The sequence below is a fragment of the Lutra lutra genome, chromosome 13, assembly GCF_902655055.1.
Source record: "Lutra lutra chromosome 13, mLutLut1.2, whole genome shotgun sequence".
NCBI classification, from domain to species: domain Eukaryota; kingdom Metazoa; phylum Chordata; class Mammalia; order Carnivora; family Mustelidae; genus Lutra; species Lutra lutra.
In genome coordinates, this window is record NC_062290.1 from 22,601,566 (window position 1) to 22,624,438 (window position 22,873).

General features: G+C 38.3%; 1 long non-coding RNA gene and 1 pseudogene across 2 annotated transcripts; both read left to right on the top strand.

Moving 5' to 3' along the window:
- Positions 1-22,873, top strand: part of LOC125082941 (spermatogenesis-associated protein 31D1-like) — an 894,603-nt pseudogene that overhangs the window by 716,995 nt on the left and 154,735 nt on the right.
- LOC125082856 (uncharacterized) lies at positions 837-22,343 on the top strand. Of its 2 annotated transcripts, XR_007122124.1 has the most exons (4): positions 837-857; positions 20,972-21,012; positions 21,449-21,550; positions 22,266-22,343. It is a non-coding gene; the product is annotated as an uncharacterized LOC125082856 (long non-coding RNA). The 2 variants fall into 2 exon arrangements; XR_007122123.1 differs by lacking the exon at positions 22,266-22,343 and having other exon boundaries at positions 21,449-21,723.

Genomic DNA, 22,873 nt, shown 5'->3' on the forward strand with positions numbered 1-22,873 from the left:
GAAGGGTAAACTTACTGTACAGAGACAGATATAAGCTCAATGGAATGTACTAGGCTTTTTGCTATGGCTTATAATGATGAATTTGTTGAGTAAGTTTTTATTTTGTTTTATTTTCAGGCTATATTTTGTTTTCTCTGTCTCCTGTCCATATATCAATCACAATCTGTGGTTTTTTTTAAGATCACTTCTTTACTTTATAACAGATATTGGTTTGCTTCAGAAATTGTTAGAAAATCTAAGTTCTGATCAACTTCAGGGAACACAGTTTTTAGGTGGTTCATATCTGATCCATATCATTAATTTAACTTTGTTTAACTACTCTTTCTATTTTAGCAGACATTGCTTAAGAGAACATGTCAGATGAATGAGATGGTGTCATATGTTTTTTAAATCGAAGTCTTGCTAAGGCTTGCACCTGGGGAAAAGCTAGTAGGATTAAAATCAGTGACTCTTTCACCTCTCTTTGCTCTGCCGAGCATAAGAGGAGGAGGTACTAGGAAGCTTTGACAAGAAGAGCAGGGATTTTAATTGAGGGCAAGCGGGGCTCAGGCCCTCTTTCCTAATTGCAGATATTTCTTCAAACATCAGAGGTGCAAGTCCAAATACACTGCAATTTACTAGAGGGCAAAGCTCACTTAAATAAAGGACCGTTTGATTCAAAGAAAAAAATTTTTAAGGTAGAAAGAGAGACAGAGACATAGTAGTGAGGGAGAGGGTCAGAGGGAAACAAGACTCCTAAGCAGGTTCCACGCCCAGCATGGAGCCTGAATCACAGCCCTGAGATCATGACCTGAGCCAAAATCAAGAGTCAGACACCAAAATCAAGAGTCAGACACTTAACCAACTGAGCCACCCAGGTTCTTGATTCAAAGAAATTTAAAGGGTCTTTTCTTCAGCCAGACACGTACACATTGTATTTTCATATTTCCGGAGAATCTAAGAGTCTGAATGTGGTGTTGCACCATTTTTTCCTTACTTGAATCTTTTTTGGTGTGAATGTGTTTCTGTCTGTGCATGGATTCACAGTTTGCTTTTCAGTGTAGAGGAGAGGTTCCTGACGATCAGCACTCTTCATTTCTAGCTACTATCACATATATTACTTTTATAGCTTCCATCTTGCTATTTCGATGAATAAGAAATATGATCACAGGGCAACTGGAGTTAATAACCAATTTTAGGAGGATATTACTTAAATAGTTTCTCAATTATGTTCTAGTTGGTTCCTTGTATTGATAAAATGAAAGCCTCTTAACAGTAGAGTTTAAAATGTAAAGTTGAGTTGAAGTTTGAGGATTCTTACTATCCTTTAACATTTAATGGCACTCAATTTTCCTGGCTCATATTTTTGACATAGTATTCCATGTTTCATCTGTCATAGGTACACTCTTACTTGGGCCTCTGGGCCAAATGAACTCCACCTATTAAATTTTGTGGTGTACTATTCAATTGTTCTTTTATTTAGTAGGTCATTATTAATTTAAAGAACTTGGTCCTAGTCCTTTCACACATGGTGCCATAGGCGGTGGAAGGATTCAAATGTTCCTACAGTATTGATGAAGATTTCTTTGTCATGTGAATGCCATATAAGCAGCTCTGCAGCCAGAATGTCTTAGTGGCCAAATATAAAGCCTTCTAATTAGAAGTATGTGATGCTTATAATGAAAACATTATCAAACCATCTGTACTTGTGTATACAGATTTTCTGTTTTTATTCATGTGTGTGCATCTATTACAAACATAGCACAAATAGAATATAAAAATAAGTTAACACTTACAGCCAAACCTGTTAAATTTAGTTCAACAAATTGTATGAAACCCTCCATCTGTTTGCTACATTATCCTCACAATGATAATAGGCAAGGCAGATTTGCTAGCTGAGTTTTATAGAGAGAACGGCTTGTTCAAAAAAAATATACAATAAGCTCCCCTAAATGAAACCAAACCAAACAGCATTATTTTCTTCTCTGTGGCTTTGAGTGTTTATGTTGTGATATTACATTTACACAGATGTTATTCTTGCTCTGTTGTGCCAAAGGATGATTCTGAAGCTCATTTATCAATAATTATTGCTTTGGCCAGTATGAATCATCCAAAAGAGGAAACAAGTATGAGGAACAGAGCTTCTGATTTCTTTAGTAATGGGTCATGAACAGCTGTTTTCTACCTTTTGTATCTTTTCTCTATGGTTCGCTCTTGGTGTTGCAAATACATCATTTGTATTTTGAACAATAAAGAAGGGCACAGTTGTCTTTATCATGTAATAACTTGTAATTGAAATAATATCTACATCTTAAGGTTATTGAGGATTGCATGAGACGAAGGAGTACCTAGCATGAGTGCTAATGAAGAACTTAGCTTATCTCCCAGCATCCATATCTCAGTTAGTGGTAATTGTGACCTCTTGGGGATATCTCAAAAATACCATGACATGCCTTTCTAGAATGTCAGATTCTCCTTACTATTGTTTTGTGAACAGCTAACTTAGCTTTTAGATCTCTTCCTATACTCTTTAAAACCTTCTCCATTCAAAATGAAAAGCTCCTATTATTTGTGAAGCATGTGGGTGTTGGATATATAATGGGCCTAAGATAAATGAATCATATAATTTGTATAGGTTCTTGGAACTCTAGGCATACTTCTATTCTATAAACCCTGGTTTCCTTTTCAATTTTGGGGTATTTTGATTATGTGTCTAGAAGAACCTTAAAACCTGTTAAGTAGGTATAGCTACATGTCACATATCTAACAGTATTCATTATTTTTAATTCTCTTTTTATGTATTATGAGCTGTTCGTTTTTTGTTTGTTTGTTTGAACATAAACAAGGTTGGAGACGTTGCATAGAAATGAGAATCATAGAACACAGCAGGTTTCACTATACACTATCTTCATTAGTAAACTAGTTTTCCCAAGTTCCATTGCTTTTCCCTTTGCATTGAAATTGAAATTCCTAGTGCATTGAAATAGTACCTCCTCATAGTCACACCCAACACAACCATAGGAAGGCTTGTCTTCAGGTTCTTAACCCCCATGAATCTGGGAATTCCTGAGGAACATGTACCTGCTCTCCAAAATCCCATTTTGGGGGATGCCTGCCACCTCAGACTTTGTTCTGACTTTCTCAATTCCCATTTGGGTGTCTTGAGGGAAGCTTCTGCAGGCAGCTGCCATATTGCCTTCTGATTCTGTTCCACATAGGAACGCAAACTCTTCATCTGATTCTCAGCAGCACAATTACGATTAGACTCCAAGATTTTGCAAACTCTGCTGAAGGACTGGAGATAACTTAGGAAATTACAACACAGAGAAAAATTTTAACCAGACCCTGCATATTATAACTCCTAGAGTTCGTAGACCATATTCCTCTACAGGGTGCTTACTCCTGGTTTTCCTTCTTCTTTGCCAACCCAGTGGCCATCTTTACCTTAACAGGGGTGAATTCTTTGGCTAGGATCCTCCTATTCAGCATTGTGACCCCCAACTTTCTTTTGAACTGAAAGGAAAAAAGAACAATAAAAATTTTTCTGGGCACTTGGGTGGCTCAGTTGGTTAAGCCACTGCCTTTGGCTCAGGTCATGATCTGGAGTCTCGAGACCCCCATATCATGCTCCAGCTTCATGGAGAGTCTGCTTCTCCCTCTGACCTTCATCCCTCTCATGCTCTCTCTCTCTCAAATAAATAAATAAAATCTTTAAAAAAATTTTTTTCCTAATTACCTCTAGGCTCCAGTTCATGCCCCAGTAAATCTGTAACCTCATTCTTGATGCAACACTGTGTCCATTTAAGAAAGATTTTTGGATTATTAGGTAGAAGACTTTAGAATATAGTTTTGTCATCCCACCTATTCCTGAAGAACAGGATTTACAAACTTAGATATTTTTGGAACCTATTAAATATTAAATGGGTGATATGGGCGAGATATGAGAAAAACTATGCTGGGGGCGCCTGGGTAACTCAGTCAGTTAATAAGCATCTTCTTTCGACTCAAGTCATGATCTCAGGGTCCTGGGATCAAGCCCCATGTTGGAGTCCCTGCTCAGAGAGAGTCTACTTCTCCCTCTGCTCCTCCCTGCCATTCGTTCTCTCTCTCTCTTTTTCTGTCTCAAATAAATAAAAATCTTAAAAAAGAAAAAGTGTGCTGTCCTCAATTTTTCTTGAAATAAATTGGTATAACTTTTGGTATAACTTATATTTTATTTAACCCCCAATAGAAAAAGGTATAAGAAGTATCAGCTTTTTTTTTAAGGGAGTATTTTATTTTATTTTTTAAGATTTTATTTATTTATTTGAGAGAGAGAAAACATGAGAAGGGGGAGTGTCAGAGGGAGAAGCAGACTCCCCACCAAGTAGGGAGCCTGACGCAGGACTCGATCCCAGGACTCCAAGATCCTGACCTGAGTCGCAGGCAGTTGCTTAACCAACTGAGCCACCCAGGCACCCCTAAGAAGTAGCATCTTAAGGGTGATGACAATTTATGGGGATCATGATGAATGGAGAGTACAAACTTCATCCAACTCAACTGCAACTGATTATACAATAGAGAATGATGCTGGTGTTCCTAGCTCTTCCAGCATTTTTGAGACACACCAGAAATCCATGTTTCTAGGGGCACCTGGGTGGCTTAGTTGGTTAAGCAGTTGATTCTTGATTTTGGCTCAGTTCATGATCTCAGGGTCCTGGAATCAAGCCCTGCATTAGGATCCTTGCTCAGTGGGGAGTCTGCTTGATGATTCTCTCCCTCTCCACATTTCCCTGCTTGTGTGCACGCTCTCTCTCTCTCACATAAATAAATAAATAAATAAATCTTAAAAAAAAAAGAAATCTGTATTTCATTGTGTTAAAGTATGAAAATGCTGTTGCTTTTTAATTTGTTAAATTCTAAAATTTTAAGAACACTGTGAAGGTCAGTAATGTATATTTTAATTAAACATGTGTAAACATGTCTGTAGGCTGGAGCAGACCTCAGGCTGGTATTTTGCAACTTGTGTTTGAATTTGGGCTTTACCTTTGCAAAGGCCAAAAGAGCTATGAAGTTTTTTTTTGTTTGTTTTGTTTTTTGTCTTGGTCGAATTATCTTTCCATAAATTGTGTTTTCATTTTCCTTTAGAGAAATGGAGTTGTGACATTATAATAACATTTTTATCCTGCTGCATAGACAAAATGAAGATTTGGGCAACAATATTAGCTTACCTGAAAGTGTTTTATTTGCTTATAGGAATCAGTGAGGAATAGCTAAAAGGAGATAAGGGAGTTGGAATCAGATCTAGGCTTCAACCCAGCTCTGACATTGGAGTGTAACTTGGTGTAAAAAGATAGACTCTTTGAGTCACTTTTCTCTCTTGTAAAATGGGAATAAAACTGAGCTTACACAGAAAATTCTTACAAGTGTCTGATCCATAGTAAGCTTTAAAAAATACCACTTTTTTCCTACCTCTTACCTAGTTTCTGATTTGCCTTAGTTCCAATATCAGAACTCTTGGTTGGTTTGTTTCTGTGTAGGTTTTCAAATGTGTAGAAATGGGATACCTTATTACGTTCCAATGAATGGTTAGTTTTGTCGAATGGCAAACTATCTAGTCTCATGGCCAGGATAAGTTATGGCACCTTCCCAGTATGTTTTGTTGCATTCTGAGTACTGAGTTAATCCATCTTGCTGTGCTCACTTGATGTCTAATGGCTAGTCCTGCTGGCATAACCTTAGCAACCTTATTCTGCTTCCAGAACAGCTGAGTAGCTCCTCCAATTATACCTTTGATTGTTTTCCTAGTTGCATGCATTTCTCTTTTATATTGCCATTCATATCATTCTTAGTGGAATTTGGAGGAGAAAAGCTGCTATCTTTTTCTTTCTTTGCCTGTTATTATTGGCATGTACAGGCCAGTACAAAGCAGTCTGGAGAAAGCACAGGTTGGGTATTAGGAGCACTGTTTCAGTAGCAGAAGGTCTGCCATTAGCTGTATGCTATTAGTCAAGTCACCTGATTCTGGGGTGATTGGTTATCTCATTTGTGAATCAGAGTTAATAGTGTTTTCCCTGCTTATCTTTCTGGGTTGTCATGAGATAATAGATATGGGAAATTTCACTGTACAAATGTAATGTGATAGAAAAATAAAGGTCAGCATTTTAGACTTTCAAGGAATAGAGCAGAGGCTCTCAAACTCTGCTGTATATTATTATCACCTGGGGAGATTTAAAAGCTCCCCATCCTCAAACACACCCATTAAGTAGCTATTAAATTAGACACTGAGGGGTGGGCACCCGTCATTGATATTTTTTCTCCCCACGTGATCCAGTTTACAGCTAAGTTTGAGAACCAGTGCTTCAACATCTTGCTCTTAAAGCGTGGTCCCCAGACCAGGAGCTACTAGCATCATCTGGAAGCTTGTTAGGACTGCAGGATGTCAGGCCCACGCTAAACCTACTGATTTAGATTCTGCATTTTAACAAGATCTTTGGTGGTTCATTTACTTGTTTTTGAGAAACATTGCTTTAGAGCTCATTTCATATATTTTGTTTTGCAGTTGAGGAACTTTAGAGATGTTAAGATTTTTACAGAGGGTCACAATTCTTGCTAGTGAAGCCAGGACTGGAATACAGAATTCCTTGAATTCTGAACCTGTCCTTCACCCACACTCTGGATATGGATGAACATTATTCTCCATATGGGAGAAAAAGGTGTGGATAAATTCTTCATAGTGTGTACACTTTGAGTCTAGTTTCAGTTTTTTTCAGATGTGGTTAATGGTGTCTTTCCAGACCTGTTGCCTTTGAGAACAATGTTCATGAGATGGAGAAACTGACTGAAAACTACACTTAGATTGCTTTGACTATTTTGGGAGAGAGTGGAACATTTGGCAATTTAATTGTGCTTGTTACCAAGTTTCTTATGAGAATCTCCCACCCCCAATGCAGATTCTAATAAAACAAAATCATAAAATAAGACTTTTCTGCTCTTCATTAGCTGATGGATTAGTTTCAAAAGACCATGGTGTGGGATAAGAATACTAATGCACAGCCTGCTTAATAAAATTGTTTTCTTATAGTAACTAGAAGTTTTTGGGAAGGGGGACGCCCTGGGAATTTGGGCATGCAGATAGTTCTGTAAGTGACTGGCTGAAGATTCTAAAGACAGAGCCTGTTCTGGGTCTGTGCTCTAACCAATCTAGCTAGAGTATGAAGGAAGCTGGAGAGAAAATGCAGGCTGAGTTGTTGATCTGTCCAGACAAACACTACCATGGGTATAACAAACACTACCATGGGTATACCAGACAAACATTAATATGTGCTATTTGAAATTTCCTGGGGGCAGTACTTGCTAGAGACAATCAATATGTTGGACTCATGATGCTTCTTAGTAATATGTACCTGGCTCTCTCCTCCTTTCTGCACCTGCTGTGCCACTGATTATACTGTAAGTAATGGCAGCTTTGCCTTGGGAGGTTATGGATATGCTACAGATGGGGGCAACCCGTTTGTGAAGGTGTGTAAATTTCAAATTGCTAGTTGCAGCTCCTTGCAAGAAGGCCATGGGGGAGCAGGAGGGAGAGAACCCCAGTGGGAGTGACACCCAAAGCCACAATAACTTCTGATGATTAACCTCCAATTTCTCACATCAGCTATTATGTATGTTTTAGGATCATAGACAAAATGATTGCTTTGCTGGGTGGAAAATCTGGCGCTGTAAAACTATCTAATTTTCCTCACATGATATCATATATGTTCTGGTAACACTATTTGTAGCTAACACTTCCGTCTCTTCCTCTTCCTTCCTTTTTTTCCCTGTATTTGATCTACATTCCTTTCATTCATTAATTTCCAAAGATTTCAGCCTGAAATGAGGATAGCTGAATGGTATGGTAGCAGCAGTAGACCTCAGAGCTTTCTGTTCCAATGGTAAGAAATTTGTGCATGTGCAAGTGTGCGTGTGTGTGTTTTTATCTGGTTAGGAGAGGATTCCTAGAGACCTAGAGTGATATTATTAGAGCTAGAATGAATTTAGAAAACTTGAATGTATGTAAGGACTGAGGCAGATAAAATAGATGGGTGACTGGGCCAGAGTAAGAAGGACAAGTTGGGCTCCTGGGTGGTTCAGTCATTAGGAGTCTGCCTTTAGCTCAGGTCGTGATCCCAGAGTCCTGGGATCGAGCCCTGCATTGGACTCCCTGCTCTGTGGAAAGCCTGCTTCTCCCTCTGTCACTCCTCCAGCTTGTGTTCCCTCTCTTGCTGTGTCTCTGTCAAATAAATAAATAAAATCTTAAAAAAAAAAGGAGGGTATAGGGACTATGGGTGGACCAGGCAGCATCCAGCCGCTCCACTGATCATGGGTAGAAGGAGTGGTAGCCCAGTGCTGCGAAGCTCTCGTTTTTAAAAGAGAAACTGAAAATCTAATTTTATATGATATTTTCTGATATCTAAATATGCATAATTCATTTATGTTTCTTTTTAACACTATGGATGCCAACTGCTATCAGGCCAAAAACCATGTTTGAGAACTCGATTGGCCTGAGGTACAGTAGTTGGCCTATTGTGAGTTAATCTATTGTCCTCATTTCACTGAAGAAAAGGGATTTGTGCAAGCTCATGGCATTGGTGAGGTTCAGAGCTGAGAAAAGAACACAGGTCAGGAGGCTTCCCATTCCTCTCACCTTCCAAGACACCTATATCAGGAGTTGTGTGGCAGGCACTAAATTAAGTTTGGGTTATAGCAAGCCCACAATGAGCTCACAGTCTAGCAGGGGTAACAGACAAGCAATCAAATAGCTTTAATTCCTTGGGGTATGTGCAATCAGGAAGTAGCTACAGGATGCAGTGGCAACATAAGGACAAGTATCTTTTGTCAAGGAAAGAGTGGCATGAGTGGAGAATCAGGAATGAAACTGCAGAAATGGTGATGCTAGAGTTGAGTATTGGCACTTAAATATTTTAATAACAGTCATATGTTTTATTATTTTGCTTGTTTCTTTTACACAGGTTAACAGCTGTTACTGTGATTCTGATGAATTTTGGGAGGCAAAAATTAATAACAAATTATCTCATATTACCTTTTTTTATTTAAAGTTCCCATATACCATCCTACCTCAGAAGTTTGGGGGAGGTTTGTTAAGGAATAGAGCAGGTATTAAGTCCTTTTTTGAAGATGAAGAAATTGCAGTCCAGAGAAGCTAAGTGTTGGCCTGGGATTACCTCATAGTATATGTAGAGAGAGAGCTGAGCAGATGCAAGGCTTTCTTGTTTGTAGCTGCTTCTGTTTACACTCTGGGTTCTGACTTAGTGTGGGCCACTTGATCTGGAAATGTCCCATCCATCCTATGCTGCAAACCCAATTCTGAGTTCTTGAACCCTCAGGAATCTTTGGTTCAGCTTTCCTGGGAAATTGCTAAGTCTGAGAGCATAATTTCTATGCTAGTGGTCAAAACTTCCAGTTTCAGAAATGCTACTGTGAGATCTAGTTGTTTCCCACTTTTGTGTCCCAAAACTAAGGAGATATTTTCTGCGTTCTTATTAATGATAACAGTGGTGCCCAAGCACTTCTCTCTTGGAAGTAGGATTTGAAGAACTATCATTACTGTTCACTGGAGATAAGGTGAGGACAAAGGTTTGGAAAGGCTCTGATTTGAAGTACAGGAACACTCAATCTTCTCTTGTATGACAGTGCAGCCTGTGCACTACAAAAGGGTCTGGACAAGAGGTTAACTGGGAGATGAAATCCAGGCCCTGCTCCACACAGTTGTTGTCCTGCAGTGCTATGTGCAGTGGTATGATGGGGCTGCGGTTGAAGGCAGAAGGTTGGTTAGAAGGCTTGGGAAATCCTACTTCTCACAAAGGCCTGGCATTGGCTAGCAGGGACCTTGGGAATACTGTAGGGTAGTGCTGAACTCTTATAAGCAGCTTCAAATTTACAGTAGTTACCTTAGAAATTCATTGGGGGGTATGCTCCAGCTTTTCAAAAGACCATTTTTATTTATTTATTTATTTTTAAAGATTTTATTTATTTATTTGACAGAGATCACAAGTAGGCAGAGAGGCAGGCAGAGAGAGAGAGGGGGAAGCAGGCTTCCTGCTGAGCAGAGAACCCAATGTGGGGCTCGATCCCAGGACCCCGGGATATGACCTGAGCTGAAAGCAGATGCTTTAACTCACTGAGCCACCCAGGCGCCCCCAAAAGACAATGAGGCACTTGTATTGTTTACATTTGCAACTTTACTGGAGATGTATGTTTATGGTATGGTGAGGTGGTAATGGAGTAAGAAAGATAGAGGAATGAACCAAGTAGGTAAATTCGTTTTTAGGCCAATTTACTATGTTAGCTATTTGTCTTCACTTTCTCTGCATTAATGGAGGCGTTAATGGAGGCAAAGAGTCCATCTGGTGGAAATCTCAAAAGTGGCTAAATGCATTATTTGTATTTGGCATTGGGTGTGTGTATAATGGTTTAGAAAATTATAAAACAAATAAAGAAACCACTTAGTCAATATTCAACTTGGAAGGAACTGGAAAGCTGTACATTTTATAAACTCTGCTAAATCACATCTCTCTACTTCCTTCTCCCACAAAGCAGTTGTCTCTTAGGCAAGCACAACTTATCCTTGCAGAGTGAACTAGTTTATCTCTCTCAACTTGCTCTTTGATTTTTTTCAAACTTTCCTGGAGAAATTACAGTAATTAAATAGCTTGTAATTAAGGAAAATTTCCAGCTCTCTTTTCCAATTTCTGTTAGACTATAGCCTATGGTTGGGAGGTAAGAAAGAATACTATTCATCTAACATACTTTTATTGAAACCTACCATGGGCAAGTTAACTTCTGGTGAATGCACATATAAAATGACACAGGCAAACATGCAACCAACTATATTGTGTTGGACTCTAGAAGAAAAATGGCTTAGACCATACCAGTTAGAGATTCTGGGATATCTAGTAATGTGATGTTATTAAAACCAGTATTTAAAAAAATGTTTAACATTTATTTAGCAGAGGCAGGGTTTTTTCCCAGCCAGAACTTTTTCTTTTCTACTGAAATATACCATCAGCTTTAATGAACAAGATCAATTTGTGTGTTACCATCATCCCATTTTATCCCAGTGAAAGCTCTCTCTTATTGATTCTTGCTTTGGGCCACCACCCAACTGCCCAGCCCTTTATTTTGCTCTCTAGGGAAGAATGGAGTTGGAGGAGACAGGGGAGGGAGACAGAAGAGGGAAGACTAATTCTGATTGGGGACTGAGCCAAGTCTCAAAGAATGAATAGCTTCTGAAAGTCAGGAAACTTAGGGCAAGGACAGGATGGATCTGTCAGGAAGAGTGCAGCAGGGCAAAAGCGGGCCCAACCAAGCTGAGAGGCTAGAACTGAAAACTGAAAGCAAGATTTAGGTATTCTCTGCCGATGGCAGAGACAGTCCTGATGAACTGTTTGTGCAGATTCAAAGGTCTTATTTCTACTGTGATACGGTTCCCTTCCCTCAGAAAGGGAAAAGGTTCAAGTTGAGATGAAGGGGATAAGGGCCAAGCCAGAGTGCTTGCCTGGTTGGTGCTCATGATTATTCAAGTTGAGATGAAGGGGATAAGGGCCAAGCCAGAGTGCTTGCCTGGTTGGTGCTCATGATTATTCCTTTTACGGTATTCCTGTTCATAAACACAAGTATTCTGGGCCAGCTTCTAGACTACCCTAACACCCTTCACCTTGCTTTTCTTAAACAGCTACTCTTCAAAGGATGTGCCATTGGTGACTGACCCTGTTATTTATTTATTTTATTTTCGTATTGCTGAATTAGGTAGTGGCCCATCTTGAGGTTATCTAAGGACAAGCTAGTTTGAGTTTGCTGTCTTTTAGGACAGCTACACTAATTAGGCTAATTTGGAAGTTAATCAAAGGGCAAGGAAAGTACTGGGTCTGAGGGCTGAGAGGAAGTGAGAAAATGGGTCTGTTGGTTCTGTTTTGAAGCAGAGTTTTCCATGTGAGAGACCTACTAGGGACACCAGAGAAGTTCTTCCTCTAGGCGAAAATGCTTGGTGATGTAGGAATGCAGCCTTTTTTTTTTTTTTTTAAAGATTTTTATTTATTTATTTGACAGAGAGGGACACAGCAAGAGAGAGAACACAAGCAAGGGGAGCGTGAGAGGGACAAGTGGGCTATCCTGCTGAGCAGGGAGCCCAAGGCCGGGCTTGATCCTAGGACCCTGGGATCATGACCTGAGCCAAAGGCAGATGCTTAACGTGGAGCCACCAGGTGCCCCTAGGAATGCAGTCTTGAGGAGAATCTCTGCCAGACCACTATTCAGGATGATAGACACTATTTTACATAATTATAAGTCCATTTTGACTTCTGGACCCTCACATTTAGAAACAAACCTTTATTTGTAACATTTCTTGGTAAAGCATTAAGCTTAGTTTTAACTAGAACCATAGTTTTAACCTTATTCCCTGGCCACAGATACAATACAGATACAATAATTGAGGATATTTTGAAAAGAGGGCATTTAGAGAGACTATTTAAACATTAGGGTTACATGGGGTATTCCAGTCCAAATATGTAGGAATTGAGAAGTTTTATTCAGTCACACCCAATTTACTCTCACCTTTGATAATTTTAAGGACAAGTTACTAGCTCAGTATTTTTTCAAAGGGTATTTGGTAGAACAATGAATTTATATATATATATATATATATATTTTTTTTTTTTTTTTTAAATGATGCCAGCAACAAGCACAGGGTTTTTTTTTTTTTTTTTTTTAAAGATTTATTTACTTATTTGACAGACAGAGATCACAAGTAGGCAGAGAGGCAGGCAGAGAGAGAGGAAGGGAAGCAGGCTCCCTGTGGAGCAGAGAGCCCAATGTGGGGCTCGATCCCAGGACTCTGGGATCATGACCTGAGCCGAAGGCAGAGGCTTTAACCTGCTGAGCCACCAGGCGCCCGAATTTTATATTTTTTAAAAATAAAAAGCCTATGGCTAAATAGTTTGGAAAATGTTTGCATTAAAGAGGTTAATCAGATTTTTCTTAAAAACATTTTTTATTTAAGTTCAATTAATCAACACATAATGCATTATTAGTTTCAGAGGTACACGCCTATGATTCATCAATCTTATATAATACCCATTGCTCATTACATCACATACCCTCCTTAATGTCGATCACAGGGTTACCCATCCCTCCACCCTCCTCCTCTCCAGCAACCCTCAGTTTGTTTTCTGTGATTAAGAGTCTCTTAGGGTTTGTCTCCCTCTCTGGTTTCCTCTTGTTTTATTTGCAGATTTATTTTTTTAAATGCAGAGTTTATCAGAACGTTAAATATGGTAATAAGTTTTTTGAGTTTATAGGAAGAATATATGGTACTTTTTGTTTCCTATTTTATGGCAAACCAAGACCCACTGGACACAATATTGTTCTAGGTCATAATTTACATGTGTTCTCTTGGAGAAGCCACTTTACTGCTGAACTGTAGTTTTATAATGTGCAAATTGGTAAGAGAGCACTTGGGATTATATGAAGACCAAGTGATGTCTTACAAACTATAAAGTTCTGGGCAAATGTTATTTATTATTAGTCTCCAGAATTTATGTGTGAAAAATAGAATATCTTAAAGTTACTATTCAATGCAGTAAAATTTTCATTGTATTTTACATGTGTTTATTTTACAGATGAGAATGAAGTTCAGAGAGTAACAGTGGAAGTTTGAGCTCTAAGCCAGTGTTCTTTTTCTTCCATAAAGTTAATAAAGGACATACTCTTAAGTGTTTCAAGATGAAGTTTATTTAATATAGATGCTATTATTATTATTTAATGCCTTTGGGGGGGACTGGAGATAATTTACAGATACTGCATCATAGCAAGTTTTAACAAAACAATTTTAAGGAACCAGAAATTACAAAAAATACAGAGAAATTCAGATATTATCAAAGAGTGAAACTCAGCTCACAAATCCAGAAATTTCACAAGATATGTCAGTACAAATTGAAGGAATGTAGCATAATTGGACAATGAAAAATAGATAAATAAAAGAGGAACCCTTAGCTCCCTGATTGTTCTTGTAAAATGTTACATGTTTAAGCTACTTTAGATTGGGGACTGGGTCTTATGTCATATTTTGTGTTCTTCCAGCACCTGGAACAGTGCTTAGTTCTATTAAAACAAATTGAAGGACAGATCTGGTCCTGTGTCTGTGTTCCTGGAAAAACATGGTTTAAATTAGATTATCAGTAAGTGGGTTCATACCTAGTTGACAATGAGATTTGCAGTGATTCAGTGTCAATATAAGAGTATTAGTTGAATGAAACTCCTCAGTGGTCAGTCTTTGGGCCGCTCTGGGGATACATTCAGACTAATACACTTAAAGAAGGAAAAAGAATCTCAATATTCGAGAGAGTAAATTATTTATTTATTTTTTGGAGTAAGTGTATAAGAAAAAGGAGCTAAGAATCAAACATCATATACTCATACTGGGCAACAAAGCTTGCTGTTATAGAATCAAGACATTTAAGGTACAATTAATAGAATAAATACATCCTTGTCTATAAAGGTGAACTTCTGAGGCCTTTGAATGTGTTATTTTCCAAGAACATGGGAAGCTTTTTCCAGAGCTGCACTCATTTATCCAGACCTATTTATATTAGACTAGGATAATACGTGTATGTTATTTGTCTTTGTTTGTAAACTAATATGCTCCTATGTCATTGCCCTCATTGACATCATGGTGCTTTGTATGATATCAAATGATTCAGTTTTTGGAATCAGTTTTTATTAGGCTATTTTCTGCATTGGGGGGATACTATAATTAAATAAGATAATTAGGAAATGAATGCTGTTTAGATCTGCTATTTAGATCCATATGTGTCTATTTAAGTTTGAATGTAAATTAATTAAAATTAAAAGTTTAGTTCCTTGAGTCTCAGTGGCTAATTTTATTTTTTTCTGCTCTTTTTCTTAAAATTGAAGTATAATTAACTTAGAGTATTATGTTAGTGTCAGGTGTATAATGTGATTTAGTATTTCTATACATTTCTCAGTGCTCATCAAGATAAGTGTACTTTTAATCCCCTTTATCTATTTCACCCATCCCCCTACCTACCTTTTCTCTTACAAACACTGCTCTTTGTATTTAAGAGTCCATTTTTTGTTCATTTTGTTTCTTAAATTCTGAATATGAGTGAAATCATATGGTATTTGTCTTTCTCTGACTGACTTACTTCAGTTTTCATTATATCCTTTAGGTCCACCCATGTTGTTGCTAACGGTAAGATTTCATTCTTTTTTATATATCACATCTCTATCCACTCACTTATGGATGGACGCTTTGGTTGCTTTCATATCTTGGCTATTGTAAATAATGCTGCAGTAAATATGGGGGGCATTTATCTTTTTGAATTAATGTTTTCATTTTCTTTGGGTAACTACTCAATAGTACAACTACTGGATCATATGGTATTTTTATTTTTAAGTATATTTTTAAGGAACCTCTATAGTGTTTTCCACAGTGGCTGCACTAATTTACATTCCCACTAACAGCGCATGAGGGTTCCTTTTTTTCTATATCCTAATCAACATTTGTTATTTCTTGTTCTTTCAATTTTAGCCATTCTAACAGGTGTGAGGTGGTATCTCACTGTGGTTTTGATTTATATTTCAATTAATAGTTAGTGATGTTGAACATCTTTTCATGTGTCTGTTGGCCCTCTGTATGTGTTCTTTGGAAAAATGTCTATTCGGGCCCTCTGTCCATTTTAATCAGATTATTTTTGGGGGGCGTTGAGTTGTATAAGTTCTTTATGTATTTTGGATATTAACCCCTTATCAGATATATCATCCTCTCAAATGTCTTCTCCCATTCAGTTTTTGTTTTCTATGCCAGAGGAGATAGACCTAGAAAATGTTTCTATGGCCTGTGTCAAAGAAATTGCTGCCTATGCTTTCTCCTGGGAGTTTTATGATTTCCAGTCTCACATTTGGGTCTTTAATCCGTTTTGAGTTTGTTTTTGTGTGTGGTATAAGAAAGTGGTCCAGTTTCATTCTTTTGCATGTAGCTGTCCAATTTTCCTAGCACCATTTGTTGAAGAGACTCTCTTTTTCCCATTGTATATTTTTACTTCCTTTGTCATAGATTACTTGACCATATAAACATGGGTTAATTTCTAGACTCTCTATTCTGTTCCTTTGATGAACATGTCTTTTTTTGTGTGCCAGTACCATACTATTTTGATTACTACAGCTTTATAGTATATCTTATAATCTGGGATTGTGATACCTCCAGCTTTGTTTTTCTTTTTCAAGATTGCTTTGGCTATTCAGGATCCTTTGTGGTTTCATACAAATTATAGGGTTATTTGTTTTGGTTCTATGATCACTGGCTCATTTTAAGTGCTCAATGGTCACATGTGGTTAGTTGCTACTGTACTGAACAACACAGGTATAGAACATTACCATCATTGCAGAAAGTTCTATTAGACGGTATTGTTCTGTTGTTCTAGAGAATATAAGGTAAGCATTGAGATATAACTCTGTGTGGGCAGATTTGTACCTCAAGTAGAGGTACCTAGAATAGAGGGTAAGTTAATAGTCATTGGCTGTATTACAAACTGTAGTAATCATCCTGTAGTAACTTCAGAAAGGAATAATAAATTAAGCTCAGGTAAAAGTGTAGCAGGAAGAATTTAGATTAGACTTTATGAAGACCTTACTGCCTATGAAGATTAAGAAGCCCTGGAATAAAGTGAATGTGTAAAATATGCAAACATGTTCTGGATCATTGATAAAATGTGTAGCACAGTAATTTCTAACGTTTTAATGTCAAAAATATTCACATGTATGGATGTTATTCTTTTACAAAAAGTTACCTTTTAAAAATATTCACATATCATTGTCCCCTCTTCTCAACCCTGAGTGTAATGATACTTAACATGGTCTGTTGTTTGAGAAACCATTTGAAAAAAGAAAAACTGCTATGAAATCAGTAACACTTTGAGATCAGTATCTAAGTATGGGTAGGGGTGCTTGGCTGGCTCAGTCAGGAGGGCGTGTGACTCTTAATCTTGGGGTTGTGAGTTTGAGCACCATAGTGGATGTAGAGCTTTCTAAAAAAAGTAATTAAACTTGAAATGCAGTTAATCAGTGTTATTTTGTGTTTGGTGAGCTGTATTGCTTAGTCAGTTCCAGCCAACATTTGCTGCTCCTGTGGATTTTTGGGCCTCTTTAATAAGCCTTAGCCCTGCCACCCATAGGTTTATGTCTGGGAGCCACTGGTATATATATTCACCTCAGAGTAGTTAAAAGGAGTTGGGCTGGAGGCTGGAGGAAGAGGCAAATGACTTTTCAGTGTTCTTTCTGGACCTCAACTTCATGATTAATACTTCTGCTCATATGTTTGAGTTTTGCTACTTTTTTTTTTTTCTGGCCTGTATCCAGATTTTTACCTATTTGATCTGAAATGAAATTTTTCATCTGATTTAAAATCAGGCCATTGTAGGCTTTTGAAAGCTCAATGATAGCTTCTCATGTCTTATCTTTAGTACCCTGAAAGATCATTTTATTAAATATAAAGCCAGATGATCTCCTTTACCTAAGATGTCCATTGGAATAAGCTATGTGCACACATTCTACACCCAGCAGGACCTTTAGTTATAAACATTTAAACGTGAAAATCTTGAGTTCCCTTTTTAGTCATGCAACCTTGAATTCCTTGAGAATGTGATTATTTTTCTTTCTTCCCCCCACTTTTCTTTAAATCTACATTAATAACATAGGTCTGTGAACATCTCATTGAAAAGGATTAGCCCTTGGGAGAAAAGGGATTTGGATTCTTGACTTGTGCTCATCAGCCCAGGATGGGGAGTTCAGGACCATTGGTTAAGGTTATGGGAAACTTGGTCATCCTGTGTGTAATCCCATGTGGACAACAAAATCTGTTGGGGAAGCAATTATGAGGGTTAATTTTCTTTTAATGTTGTTTTATTCTGGAGACTGGATTCTGGTGGCAGGCAAACAGAGTCAGCAGTTCAGCCGAGGCAGCCTACATCATGGTTCAGTGAAACCCTAAATCCCTTCAATCGCTTTAAGAACAATGTTTCTTTCAGAAGTGCCAGAGGCACAGTGTGTAGAAATCAACATTCAGGTCATCTTAGCTATAGGAATAGCTCTGTCTATAGCTGAAGATGAAATATTTCTTTTCTCAAACCTCAGGCCTAGTCTAGGAAAAGAAAAATTCTTTTACAAATTGAACTACAAAGACATACTACTGATGAATATAAGTCATCTGTAAGTTTTTGGGGTCCATTAATTCTTATGAATGGGAAAGGAAAAATACTTTAAATATAGTGCAGTTTAGGGAGCATTTATTGATTAGCAACTTTTTTGTCAGGCACTGGGGATATGATGCTTTTTAATGGAGAAGTCAAACTAGTGAATATGCAGTTGAACAGAGGGCAGCAAGTTTGGTGTAAGAGCAGTGCAGAAATTTCCATGGTAGCACAGAGGAGACACATCTACTCCAGCCTGTGTCAATGAGTGGGAGCTAAGGATTAGAAAGTCTACCCAGAAGATGTAGTATCAGAGCTGAATAATGAATGACATTTTTTTTTTAATGCTAAAGGGATAGAGTTGGAGGAAGGCGAGGTCAGAAGTAGAAGGTATGTACAGAGTGCTACGGAGTGTTCGGTTCTGGTGCAACATAAATAGCCAATTGTTAAGTATCTGGAAATTTAGAAAGAAAGAATGTTAGCAAAGGTCCACTGAATGTCACATGATCATGTCTTTCCTCCTAGTTCAATATCCTAAGGGAAAAGAACTGAAGTAAAATACAAACGTATTCATGCATGCACCCATTTTTCAGATATAAGGAAAGTGGGTGCTCTGAAAACAATAAAGATACCTTTTGAAAGAGGCTTAGCTGAGGTAAAAATTAACCAAGACACTGGAGCTCCAACCTTGTCAGAGCCAAGAACAATGAAAAAATTTTGCTTCTGATCTACTCTTGAAAACCAGGATTTTTTTTTTTTTTCCCCCCTGATAGCTCCTCAGATGGCCTAGCAACAAGTACTTCTCGGCTTATTAATTACTCGTTTTGATGGTCATGGTGCAGAAACAAGTGTGGAATCAGCAGAAAGAACAGTTGTTCCCTCAATTCAAAGGGGACAAGCTTTGCTCTTTTGATGATGGGGTTTCTGTAGCAGACAGCTAACAATATTCATGCTCAGCCTCATTTATAGCTTGCCGGCCTCATCTCAAATGTGGTCTTGGCCTCCAAAAGGCATTCTCTATGTAAATAAAACTCATCCTGTTACTTAAAGGATTTGGGCATTTTAGTCCTTCATTAGCAAACTCTTTAAAGTATGGGTCCCAGCACATCTATAAAGGGTCCTAGGCTTTTCCAAGGCTATTTTTGGATTTTGAACAAATTTAACAATTTCTACAGCATGAATGTCTCATTGTTTTCTTAAAACTTTAGGATTAGAAAAACATATCACTTTAATTTTCCTCTGTTTTAGTCAGAGACTGATTTTCATAGTGCCCAGAAAAGAACATTTCCCAAAAGCAACAGATTTTTACAAAGCCATGGATAATTTTTGTTTTCTTTTTCAGCACAGCATGAGGAGAATTGGAAAACTCTTATGAGAACTGATAAAGGGTACAGAGCATGTTCTTGTTTCTTGGCAAAAGAAGTTTCTTCTGTCCCAAGTGCTGTAGTTGAAAGAAATATAAATCCACCTCCAAAGGAGCCCAAATCATATTTGGATTCAAGTGGGAAACCACTTTCCTGGTTACGCTTGGGTGGCATCCTTTGGCTGGTTCGAGTAACACTTTCCCCACAGAGGAAGGCATATGAATTCCTCTAAGTGAGTTGAATATGCTATGCCTTTTTATTCAAAGAAACACAATCCACATATTTTACAGTAGCAAGAGGTTGTCTTTTGAGGCTGCTTGGGAAAGAATGTCTTATGGCAAATATCAAGCCACCTGAACAAACATGAGTCCAGTATGGGTCTCCCCAAGAGAGCTTTCTCAGGATGGAAGGTGGAGAAGCCACCATTTTCATCTCTAGAAAAGTAGAGAGAAGTTTACTTTAAGAACACTGGGAGATCTACTAGGAGTGATAGAAACTTACTTCAGGAGAGATAATGCCAGATTTAGAAATGAGTCCATAGACTGCTTATTTCTCACCATCCCTATTTTCCCTCCACCATTCCCATTTTGGATGCCAGAGAGGAGAAGGGGAATAGGGAAAGTATAATGGATTGTTATGGTGAGGAGAAGAATATAGACTGCTGTTGATTTGAGCATCTGTGAAAAGGCAGACAAAGGAGAAGCAGGCATTAAATAAGACAGACCTTTATAATTGGGAAAATTCTCTGGTTACTTCCCCACCTAAAATTATTATGGCATTTAGTTATAGGTGTTCAAATGGAACAACTCTGTAACTCCCCAGGGAACAATGCTCTTGATTAGGGATTGGAGTTGTTAATGGAATCAGATTATAGGAGACTGTCCTTGTAATCAGCTGGGGGCGGCGGGGGTGGGGTGGGGAGCCTGTGCTTCCTTCCCCTACCTCACCAAGGTATCTACCTATTAATCTCCAAAAACTATAAGTGTCTAGCTAATTTGGAAAAAAGGTCTTTGTAAGTGTGATTAAGTGAAGGATCTTGAGATGAGATATCCTGGATTATCTGTGTGGGTCCTACATACTATCACAAGTGTCCTTACAGGGACAGAGGTAAAGGGAGATCTTACAGACAGAAAAGGAGGAAGCAGTGTGACTACAGAGGCAGAGGTTGGAGTAATGTAGTCACAAGCCAACAAATGCCAGCAGTCAGAGAGTTGGAAGAAAAAAGGAGTGGATTCTTCTGTTAGGGCCTCTTCCCTTATGGTCTTACTAACATATTGATTTTGGCCCAGTGATACCAATATTAGACTTGTGGCCTCTAGAACTGTAAGAGAATACATTACTGGCATTGTAGGCCACCAAGTTTATGCTCATTTTTTTTTTTTATAGCAACCATAGGAAATGAAGACAGTCCTGGAATCAGGCCACTGGTAAGTTACTGGGAACTCAATGCCTCAACATGTAAATGTGTAGTAATCAAGGAGAAAGTCAAATTGTTCAGGAGTTGGTCACACTGGTTCACTGGAACCCAGGATCAGGTGGTGACAGGCAGGCAGAGAAGACCAGAACAAAGCAAGAAGAGAAAGAATGAGGTGCAGCTGAGGGGTAGGACACGTTCATGAGTACAGTGGGTTATGGCAGCTTTTGTGAGTACTTTGGCCTATCCCGGGAGGATTGGAAGATTGGCTCTAAAGTCACTTGCCATCATGCCATCATCTCCAGACACTGAATTTATAGGGCCACGTGGAATAAAAATAATGCCCTCTCTCCTGGATTGCCACCAGAAGGCTCAGTGCAGCAACAGTGCAAGAGGGAATTTGCTAGGCCTGAAGTACTCATACTTCTTTTATCCTTGATTATTCAAAGCCTATCCTCACTATCTGCCTCCATACACACTTCCAGAGAAGAGTGAAGGGAGCAACTTTGGTTCCTGAGGACAACTTGGACTGAAACAACTTCACCCATAATGTGAGCCCATGACTGTAGTTGCTTATGTCTTTTTCTCTCCTACTTTCATTTATTTCTCTTTTCCTCTCTTCATTTGACTTGTCAACACAACAGAGGAGTTGATAGTGAATTATTGAAATGTATTATACACTCTGAGTTGTTTTAAAGGAAAGCATTAATATTAATATTTATTATCTACCCATTGATTACCTATGTATCTTTGTATGATAAAGTTCCAATAAAAATGAAATCCTTTAGACAGACTAATTTGAGGATTATTATAAGTTTGGAAAGGTCTCAGGGACAGAGGTAGAGGGAGTTTTAGGAACAAAAACCCCTCAAATGAGTGAGGTTTATCACCTCCCATATTGTGAGGAATAATCTAAAGTCTCCATTTCAGCTTTCCATGTTGGTTTATTTGTTCACTCACTTCTTTGTTCTTTCACTCATTCATTGATTTAAGCACCTACCAAGTGCAGGTAGTATGCCAAGCATGGGGGTTACAAAGCCCAAGAAGCCTCAGAGGCTGTGACTTGGTGGCTTGCCCAGTGTTCTCTTTTTAATTGGAATTTGCATGCTTTCTCCATTTTACACAGACTTCATCTCTCCCTACTGTGTTATACATAGATGGCTTTATATATTTACATTATCTGCCTGATCCCTGAAGACAATAGAGTTTTAGACACCTCGCTTAAATTCTGTTTGTGAACAGTCTCTGGGACTGCTCTCATTTCAGACTTTAATTCTTGAATCATTATCAACCTCCCATAGCAACTGGAGACATGGAGTCTGGGAACCAAGACTAGAATGAGTGAATTGATGGAAAATGCCTGTACACTGACTGAATGAGGATATGGGAGCAGAATTGAATGTCCTGGTTGGAGACTGGAGCCTGCTTACAAAAACTCAGAGTACTGGAAAGTCTGATTCTGGGTCCTGAGAGAAAAACACTATTCCTTAGGGAAGAACTGGGAGTTACACTTACTCTTTTAGGAACATAAGAACTCCAAGGACAAAAAAAACCAAAAAAACCAAAAACCAAAAACCAAAAACCAAACAAGCAACAAAAAAACCCCCCAACTAACCCAAATTCCAGATGGCTGGCAATGGCATCATCACCTGGTAACTATAGGAACAATAAAGAGCCAGTTCCTAAGGATTTTCATGACCTGATATAAGTTGGCAAAGACTTGGAAGTGTCAGATGACAAACCCCAGGATATTCTGGGTGTGAGGAAAGATGATTGGCAGGTATGAGAATTCAGGTTTGAACCAGCACCTGTTTTGTTCTAATCAATGCCTAGAATGTATCTGTCCAGCACATGTGGGTATTCAATAAATGTTT